Source organism: Nicotiana tabacum, chromosome 3 (assembly GCF_000715075.1).
Source record: "Nicotiana tabacum cultivar K326 chromosome 3, ASM71507v2, whole genome shotgun sequence".
NCBI lineage: Eukaryota > Viridiplantae > Streptophyta > Magnoliopsida > Solanales > Solanaceae > Nicotiana > Nicotiana tabacum.
In genome coordinates this window covers 126640339-126648852 of record NC_134082.1, presented here as the reverse complement: position 1 = coordinate 126648852, position 8514 = coordinate 126640339, and the positions used below count along the sequence as shown (strand labels likewise).

The following is an 8514-nucleotide window of genomic DNA, read 5'->3' as shown; positions in this document are numbered from 1 at the left end:
GTTTTACTTGATCCTAAACTGAATGAGCTCGATTAGTAGAGTAGTACACTACGGAAAAGCCTATGGTGCATCTTTTGTGGCATATGAATGTTATTTCTAAGAGTGAGTGAATTTTTTCTATCTTAAGTTTCTAAGTGTTCTTAAATTTTATTGTGTGCAACTACTCTCTTTTGTTGTGTGAGGGCACTTGATTCATGAAGGAGGGGTAATGTTAGTGGCCTATATGTTATAGTAAGTGGGTGAGTTGTGAATAATGCGTGGTACCTGCGAGTCAAATCTTGAGGTGAAGATGTTACGCTTTTGTGCTTAGTCTATTTTAAGTATTCTTGATGTGACGAGTTAGGAGAATTGTTTGAAAAGGTCATGTCTATATAAAGTGTAGTTTGAGTGTGGGGTGTTGATGATAGATTATAATTACGTATTTTAGTCGCTTATTACACCCTAATTTACTGCACTTTAATTGAGTTTGCGCTTTAATCGCTAGTGTTTTGCACTAATTGTGTGTTTTATGCTTTGTATGAGTAATTCTAAGCTATGTAGATGTTATGTAATAAATTCAAGTGATTTGGAGCTTTTAAGTCTGAGTAAAAGACCAAGAAATTAAGTCGGGATCGTGTTTGCGGATCAACGAATGATAGTTAAGAACGAACGAAAAATCGAGTAGGCATATTCCGCATTGTCTAGTAAAATGCACATAACCTTTCGCTCAGAATTCCATTTGGGCTCCATAATATATGGTTGGAAAGCTAATTCAAAGGGCTACAACTCTTATGTTTTACGTTTTTCCAAATTCCAAACAGTCTGGGGTCAGCTCAACGGTCGTATCCGCAGCCGCTGACAGAATACTATCCAAAATCCGCGGTCGAATATGCGGCCGCGGAAGTCCTGACCTGGAAAAGTGTCCTTTTTCGCGTAGGAGAAAGTATAATTATTTGGGGCCGACCCTACTTGGTATATATACATGAAAAAATGGTATTTTAAGCACCTTTGACATACTTTTGACATAATTTAGACCTCAGGAGGCTAAGGAGACCGGGGATTCGACCTAAGGAGGCAAGAACATACTAAGAGCAAAGAGAGAATTCTTCTACGATTTTTTCATTTCCTTCTTCCTATTTCCATTATTGGTTATGAATTCTAGTATTGTAGTTATGCATGCTATTATGAATAGCTAATTTGTTATCTAGGGTTTTGATGGAACCTATTGAAAGATGATTTTCTTGTTACGTTAATATAGATTTGCCATAGTATTTTCTATAATTGTTCAATTATATTATTATTGTGGTTGGTTGAAGAGCTCTCAATCGACTATACTTATTTAGTATGTATTACTCGGGAGAGAATGCATATTTAGGTAGTTATTGAACAACATCACTCCTAACATATATGAGGGATCAATACAGAGGGTTTAAAGGTGGGATTAAGGATAACGAAACCTTGGGTGCGATCCGAGTGAGTCGTATTTAATATCAGCTAGCGTAATTCGAGAGAATATATCTAGTAAATTGTGGTAAATACTCGGGACAGAGTTACGACAGTCAGAGCGCTCATGATCGGTAGAGAATACTTAGACGAATTTATAGAAAACGTAGCGGGAAGGATTCCGACAATAGGGAAAATCATAACTCTAGACCTCCCTAATCTCGTCTCCAATCCTTATCCTTGTTAATTGATAGTTTTACTGATTTCTAGTATTTGTTAGTTAATTAGATAAAAATAAACATTATAATCTTTATAAGTTAGGAATTGTTCAAGCTTTTCTTCTTGGTGATATTGAACAGTTGTAGCTAAACCTTAGTTCTCTGTGGGATTCGACTCTGGACTTGTAAACCGGATTATATTTGCAACGACCGCTTAGTCCTTTTTATAAGGCATAGTTAGGCGTGATCAGGTCACATGTTCGAGCCCTGCGTCATGTGAACAAGCCTGATATTTAAGAAGTGAAGGGTAGAGGGATGAGCCATTATCCTCGAGTTTTGAAGGTTATTGTTGGTCCCAGACGGATTTCCGGATCATAAAAGAAATTCTCCATACGCATCTCACTATATTCCATCTTCAGAAACATGTTCAATTTATTTGGATTAAAATATGTGAAAAAATTCAAAACAATACTTTAAGGTAATGTTACGTGACTTTCATTTTCAGTTTATTATGTATCGTATAATTTTGTCCACAAAGGTTTAGGCAAATAAAATAAAAACACGCAATATTTTTTGCCTTTATTATAATTTGAACCTAAGACCTCGTGGTTCTTCCCACTATTAAATCACCAATGCTATTTTGTTCCTTTCCCTCCAAAGCACCCACGTAAGTACTAGTGGGGCTACATTTCCCGCTCTAAACCGTCTTCTTCTCGTGAATGCCCAGCTATGCATCACCTCCTCCACAATCTCAAGCATTGTCGATTGTAAGTAAAATTCGGGAGCATTCAATTTTTATAAGTAAAATTAAGATAAACTATCAGGCAGACAAGGAAAGATGCCAATACTAGGTTCCTAGCAGCTCGAATGCAATTCAACAAACTATACTTCAGCCTTATAAGTACTTCTCGCCCATTATTTGACACTTGTATTTATATTCGCGCGTTGCGCGAAGAATATTTCGTAGTATCTTGACATTTGACTTAAATCTATAAATAATAAATTTTTTGTCCTAAAATTGTTTAGTGGCTTTTTATTATGCTATTACTGGTTTAATATGATGTCTTTGCCCATCCTTTTATTATGTATATATAATATAATGATACCTCCTTTAATATAACATAGATAATATAGATTTCTTACATCTTCCAAAAAATATATTTTTTTATTTTATATAAAATGTATCAATATTTTGATTTTTTTCTCCATTATATGGAATAAGAAATTATTCTTCTATTTTATTTTCAATATACAGTTTTGATTTTTTACATATTTTACTTCGTCCAAAATATATGTTCTTTTATTGTTTTGTATAAAATGTATCCATATTTTTAGAATTTATAAGCAATTAGATTTTTCTTCTATTTTATTTTTAATATAAAGATTTGATTTTTATATTTTTTTACTATGTTGCTTGTAATTATTTCAAATTCAAATTAGACTTTTCTTCTTATATTCAAATTCCAAAAGAGTAACAAATTATTAATGATAAATAATGCATAATTTGATTTTATTAAAATTTAAATTCAAAAAAAAAATTAACTATTACCTAACCTAACTAACTTTGTCCTAAAATTGTAAAGTGACTTTTTATTATGTTACCACTTGGCTTACTATGGTGTCTTTAATGGTCTCTCCTATTATATATAGATAGATATCGCGAAATTATATTCACCGAATGATCAACGATAATGCTAACTAACATTACTTGTTTGTAGGAAGAATGATATTAACCAGTCCACTACGCTCCTATGATTTTGTAAAATACATTTACCGGAAAAAATGCAAAAAATTGGGTTTCCATAGAGGAAATTGGAGCAAAGAGGATAGAGAAGAGTCAGATGCTTACCATTTCCGATATCGGAAAGTAGAGCCGGCAAGAGACCAGTCAGAATAATAGCGGTTTTCACCGCGCTAAAGGATTCTCAAAACGGTTGCTAGAAGCTAAAGGAACGGGAGTCCGTATTTCTTTCAGCGGGCTTTCAGCACAAGAGCTTGGGCCCTGGGCTCTGGTAGTTATTGGGCTACTGCAAACCAGTCCTATTAGCCCTTTAGAAATTGTAAAAATTGCACGGGGCGACCTATTTGGTCGCACCCATTTAATCTATACCCATTTTTTTTTAAAGTTTTAACTTTTACCCACTTTTTAAACAACTTCAGCCCCCTTTCTCCTCGTTCTTCTCCTCTTCAAAGTGAGAGTACACTTCAGTGATAAAAGTATATGGAAAATATGTCATTCGTTCATTCATTCGTCTGATGCAAACACTGGATACAACTAGACTTTATCCTGTGCGACGACATAGATTCATCTATTATTTTGCCTGTTTTTTTTTTTTTTGGCAATAAAAGGCTGCAAGTCCAAAAGTTGTTAAGTATTTGAAAACTATAGTCGTATAGCAGTCAAACAAAAATCTAAAAGCTCCTACCGTTGTAGCATTCTGCCGTGCGTCAGTTATCCATACGTATTTGCAAGAAATAATTGATAAAAGAGTATACTGAGACACACCTTCCAACAAGCTGAAAAGATATATGGAGCATTCACAATGCAGTAGGCTGAAGTTCAACTCTAAGAAGGCTGAAGTAATTCGCGCTGCAATTACAAAACAAAAACTTCAGTTCTAGAGCTAAAGTTCGCCAGTTACAAAACAAAAATTTCAGCTCTAGAGCTGAACTTCAGGCCCGGCTACTAGAATGCTAAAATTTTGCGTGATTACCTTTGCTACTTCAGCCCCGTATGCTGAAGTTATGCGAAAAAGTGGGTACGGTTGCAATTTTTTTTGCAAAACGAGCACAAGTTAAAACGTGACACAAAAAGCGGGTATAGATCCAAATACCCCTTAGAAATTAGCCAGTGCGTCTTTCACTTTTTAAGTTCAATTTCTCAGCACAACAATATTCTGAATTGTGGCGAAGTTAAGATTCTTAGTTTAAAATTTCAGGACAAAATAAGTATTGGCTAATTTCTAAATAGCATCCATGAGAATGACTATTTGTGTAGTTGCCGCTATAATGGTCGTCTTTTGGAGGCGAAATACACAATTAGCCATTTTTAGGACCCATATTAACAATAGCCCAAATTCTCAAAATTTATGAAGTTTAATCGCTTTACAATCAATTTTAGACATATAGGTTTAAAATTAAAAATGTGAATTCAAAGTTCAAAATTCAACTGTCAAGTACGAAATTGGATTCTGTCAAAGCCTAATTTCAAACCTCATGTCTGAATTTGTATTATAAACTTCAAGTATGAAGTAAGCCTTTGCATAGCCCAACTTCAAAGATCCCAATTTTAAACTGGAAAGTCTACAAAAAAGCAGCAGCAACCTGTTCAATTTGATAGTATTTGTCAAAACTAATTAAAATTCAAAATAAAATAAAATTAATGATGTTTTAACTGGAGTGGTATAAGAAGCTATCTGGTATCATTTTTACGCTCTGTTGAGGGTATAGGATTTTTGGGAGGACTCTAGTTTTCACTAGTGAAAAACAAGCAAAAAGATCACGTGTGAAACAAATTGGAAAAACTTTATTTCATGCTCAATGCACAAAGGTAGTTGGTTTTTAAGCAGCATGGTCGAAAAATTATCTTTAATGTAATTAAACTATCTTTAAATTAACCATGATGATGTGTTTTCTACTATTGTTTGGTATGGTTGAAGGAATATACAAACAATATGTCACATAATTTTAAATCTAATTTTCAACCAATTAAAAATGTTGACATAGAGGGGATAAGGGGATACCCCTCCACTTTTAAATCCTCTTCTCTTATATCACTTAGTTGCTTTACCCAGAAAGGAGAATGACTTGAACACTTCCACTCTTCTAGGTTGGAGTAGATAAAAATCATTAAAAATTAGAAGACAATTTCAAATTGATTCGGGAAGAAATATAAAAAAAAGTTAGATTGTTGAGAGGTGTGGGTCCTGCCTATTTAATTGTACTGTAGTTAGTAAGATAGTTATAACTATCTAGTGGCTTAGCAGTAAAGTTAGTTGTTAGCTTTTATAAATAGTAGTACTTTGATAGTAGCCTATATTATGCGGTGTAGATGCTATTTATGCTCGAAGTTAACCATACTTTATTGATATTTTAAGTGCTAAATGATAACAAAATGCTCTAATTGAGGGTTTTATGCTTTGCAGGAACTACTCTGAGTTAGGATGAGGATATAAAGTATTTTGGGATCAAATATGTAGATACAAGGCCAATCGAGAAGAGCCCGGATGAAAACGAGCACGAAAAGGCGAAGAAAAGCTGGGCAACAGTCCACCGCTACCGCGGTAGGGCCACAGCTGGAACGCGGAGGAAAAAGGCGCAAAACAAAATGTCTAAAATGACCGCGGTTGGCCCGCGACCACGGTTGATCTGGAGAATGGCAAGAAAGTCTAGGGGCCAAAGTGTAAAGCGTGGAAAACTTATCCTAACCCTATATAAACTCAGCAAACTCGCCCAAGTCAAGGTTAAGCTTGTTTTTAGACTCAATTGGAGGCAAGAACAAGTGTGAGAATATCAAGACACCATTAGAGTTTTTCATTCTTCTTCTTGTACGTTATCATTCTTTTGTGAATTATGAATTATCTTAAGGCTTTATCTTGTTTTACCATGAGTAGCTAAACATTTAATCTAGGGTTGATGGAACCAATTGTTGGATGAAGTCTTGATTACGTTTTGATATAATTAAGTCGTTTCTTATTCTATAATTGTTCAACTATGTGTTGTCCTGTGATTAATTGAAAGGGCCCTTGATTAATCGTGTCTAGTTACCTTGTGTTGCTTGAGAAAGAACACTAGGTTAGATTGTTGTTAAACAACACCACTTTCGGGTAAGTTAAAAGATTAATTACCTGAATTTAAAAGCAGGATTAAAGATAACGAAGCTTTGGTGGAATAATTCTGAGTTGCATAAATTGTTAACTAGAGTAGTTCGAGAGAATGCTTTTAGTAAATTATCGTAATTGATCGAGAGATAAATGTGGTAACCTAGAACTCATATTTCTTATAGAGTATTACGGCGATATTATAGCTAATGTGTAAGGAATTAATCCGACAATTGAGGAAATCAATAACCCCTAACCATTTTACCATTGAATTCAACTCTATTCTTGATTATTGCTAGTTTTATTATTGTTTTTCATTAGTTAACTAAATTCTACTCATATCCATTAAAAATCTTGCATCCGGGGATTGTTTGAGCTATTCATTAGCAGTATTAAAAGTTGTAGTAAATAGGTTAGTTCCCTGTGGGATTCGACTCCGGGCTGAATCGGATTATATATTTACAGCAACCGCTTAGTCCTTTTTATAAGGTGTAGTTAGGCGTGATCAAATTTTGGCGCCGTTGCCAGGGAACTAACAGTGTTATTTATTGCAACTTTGAAGAATCGCTAGGATTATTAGTTTAGATCAAATTTTTGTGGTATTTAAAATATTTCTATTGAAATTCTCATGGTTGAACTCTTCTGTAACTCAGGTGCATGCCTAGAAGCTCTTCGAGAACTGGTGAACTCTTTGAAGGACTCTCAGATCTCGAGAAAGCATTCCGGATATTGAACCGGGCTAACAGGAAGAGCGAACAGCTAAAACAAAACGAGCAAATTGAAAATGAAATGGGTGACGTAGATAACGTCAACGGGAACAACAAGAATGATCGAGATGACCCAAACGTCAGAGTGGTAGCACCTCTTGTACCGGAAGCTGCTCTTTACCATTGGGCGCAACCAACTGCTGATAACCTGGCCACAACAATTACAGTACCTCCCATACAAGTGGAGACATTCCAGATTACCAACAACATGCTGCACCTGTTGTAGAATAAAGGGCTATTCTCTAGGTTATACATCGAAGAACCACAATAATATCTTAAGAACTTCTTATCAATATGTGTCACTCAAAGACAACCGGATGTGACTCCTGAGGCAATCAAATTATTATTGTTCCCATTCTCAGTGACAGGGAGGCTCAAACTTGGCTGGATTCGCTCCTTATAAACTCCATTGCTACTTGGGAGAAACTAGTCAAGCAGTTATTAAATAAGTTTTATCCACCAAACAAAACTACGAGGCAGATTAATGAGATATTGCATTTCAAGCAAAAACCGACTGAGACTTTGCAAGAGATCTAGGAGAGGTTTAAGGGCATGTTGGTGAAGTGCCCTCACCATGGCATTCCGGATTAGATGCTGGGACAGAGATTATATATGGATTTGGCTGATAGTTTAAAGGCCAATGTAGATGTTTCAGCCGGGGGTGCATTCTTGAGCAAAACTTTCACAGAGTGCAAGATTCTTCTTGACAAGATGTCTCAAAATTCAGGCTGGATGACGAGAGACACAACACTCACTCCAATAGTGCATTCTATCGTTCTTGACCCAAACAACACACATGCAGAAAATATAGCCACTCTTATGACCCAGATGAGCTTGCTAACAAAGAAAATCGATGAAATGGGTACGAGACAGGTGCAGATTGTGGATACCACAAATGGAGGCTTGTGCGCTCCTTGCATTAACTAGATATATATATTCTCATGGAGTGGAGAGAATGACAACCAGAGATTCACAGAAAACATGACTTATGTCAATAACTTTGGAGGTTAGAGGCAAGGTGGGCAACAATGGGGACCAACAACAAACCAACAGTACAGACCGAACCAGCCATAACATAACCCCAATCCAGGAGGAGCACGACCACAAGGCCAAATCATACATTATCAAAGGCAACATGGCTATAATCAGCAACACCAACAACAATTGACCTACCAACCACCTCAGCAACAACAGGATAGTAATATGATGAAATCAGGGGTATGCTTCAACAACTCATTGGGACAAATGGAAAGATGCAAGAGAAGTTAGCTTCATATGACTCCGCAA

General features: G+C 35.7%; 1 non-coding gene across 1 annotated transcript; it reads right to left on the bottom strand.

The window, feature by feature from the left end:
- Window positions 1-7701: 7701 nt before the first annotated feature.
- LOC142179671 (small nucleolar RNA R71) lies at window positions 7702-7808 on the bottom strand. Its single transcript, XR_012708216.1, has one exon. It is a non-coding gene; the product is annotated as a small nucleolar RNA R71 (small nucleolar RNA).
- Window positions 7809-8514: the final 706 nt, after the last annotated feature.